Here is a 2,015-nt window from a genome sequence, read left to right as displayed (position 1 = left end):
GGGGGTGGGCTGAGTATGGGTGCGGGGTGGGATAACTCAGGCTGGAAGGGACCGTGGGGGACGCAGCCCACCGCCCGTGCCCACCGGGGCCGTCTCTGGGGTCAGACGAGGTTGCTCAGGGCTTGGTTGTGGTGGATCTTGAAAACCTCCGAGGCTGGAGAGGGTCCAGCCTCCCTGGGAGCTCCCTAAGAGTTTCTGGGGTGCAGCCCTCGCCCCCCTCCTTGGCTGTTACTTGAGGGGGCTGGGCCGGTCTGCGGGAGTGGTGTCACCCAGGGGGGTCTGGCCATCCCGCTCAGCACCCTGGGTGTAAGATACCCTTTGCCATCATATAAGACGCGCCAGGCACCTCCCTGCCTGTGGCTGTCACCTATAGACTAACGCTCTTGACTTGCCTGCCTGCAAGCAGCTGATAGTTGGGAGCATTTCAGTATAGACCATCCTGACACTGGCTATGGGGGATGGCTCCATAAGGGGGTGTGGAGTATACCCCCAAAATGTAAGGTCACACCTGAGCCGGATGGCTGGGGAGCCGCAGGGTTCCTGCGTTCACTGCTGGGATGGAGGCAGCTATCGCCGACGGGGTGCGAGGACAGCTGTGACCGGTCTGCGCTCCAGCCCAGGGGACATCAGCCAGCCTGGGGACACTAGTCCTGTGCCACCGGTCCTGGGTGTCCAGGGGGGAACAGGGCGCTCAGGGCTGCGGTGGGACGAGGGCTGGCTCTCCGTCCCACTCTCCGTGCCAGCCGCAGGAAAGCCGAGTTTAGAATTACTTTCCCCCTCGCTGTACATTTATTTATCTGCAGCAATGTCCCTGGGCTAGAGAGAGTGTTTGAACAAGAGACTGCTCCGCAGCAAATGGCAGGGAGAAATGTAAATACTCCGCACACCCAGCAGCGGTGGGAGCCCTGAGCTGCCCCCGGAGCAGGGTCCCAGCTCTGCCTCCCCTACCAGCACCCTGAAACCCCTCGGTTCTGCAGGGCTGATGCCATTTTCCTTTTTCCCTTTCCCCCCGAAAGAGAGCGCCGGGTGCCCTCCTGGGAGGGCTGGAAGCTGTTAGCGAAGATGGAAAAAACAGATCGTTGATGGAGTTTGATTTTTTTTGGGTCCCTTTTTTTAAAATGTGTTAATGTTCCAGGCGACGAGTGAGAGGGCTATTCAATAATTAAAATAATATAAATTAGAGGGAGCGGGAGGAACTTAAAAGCTATTTGCCGAGGCAAAAAAGATTGAATGCTTGCCTCAGAGAGGAGGAGGGAGGCAGGCAGTGGGAAAGGAGGCAGGAGAGTGACAGTCGGAGGAGTGGAGGGTACCTGCATCCTTTCTAGGTTGTTATTTTTTTTTTTCTTCCCCTTCTCCAATTTTGATCCTTGGGCAAAGCAGCCGTGACCCGTGCAGGAAGGCTGTCACCGAGCCCAGATGCACCCAAGCCCCAGCTTTGCACCCGGGCATTGGTGCTGCCGGTGGCCTGGTGAGGGCACGTCTGAAGCCCTGGGTGTCCCCAGCAACTTTAAAATCCAGACTTGATCTCAGCCCAACGTGGCAGTGAGGAGGCGGATAGAGGATGGAGACCTCAAAATCCTTGGGAAGGGATGATGCAGGACGAGCTCAACCCTTTCTAGACAGCAGCGAATCCCTCTGTGTGGGTGATGGGGTGTGCACGCGGGTGGGTGCAGGGTGGGTGCACTCCCCGGCGGTCCCCAGCACAGGGATATCATTCCCATGGGACGTGGGGTCTCCCCCCGCCTCGCTGGGCACAGCCATGTTCCTGCAGCGGCGGGGGCTCAGGGGGCTGGAGGAGGCTCTTCTCCCCCCCAGTCACGACCTGAGAGCTGCTGCCGCTCTTTGTTATTCAAATAATGGGTTTATGGCAGGGACATGCTTAAAATGAAAATAAGGCAACTTCCATTTCACGCCGCCGCTGACCTTTAAGCGCGGGTGACTCCGCTCTGAGGTTCAGCAAAGCGTTTGTCTTCCCGGGCGCCGCTGCGCAGGCGGTTGCCTTTGCCCGTTCCCTC

The sequence above is a fragment of the Pygoscelis adeliae genome, unplaced genomic scaffold, assembly GCF_000699105.1.
Source record: "Pygoscelis adeliae isolate BGI_AS28 unplaced genomic scaffold, ASM69910v1 Scaffold197, whole genome shotgun sequence".
Classification (NCBI taxonomy): domain Eukaryota; kingdom Metazoa; phylum Chordata; class Aves; order Sphenisciformes; family Spheniscidae; genus Pygoscelis; species Pygoscelis adeliae.
Note: the sequence above shows the minus strand (reverse complement) of the source record.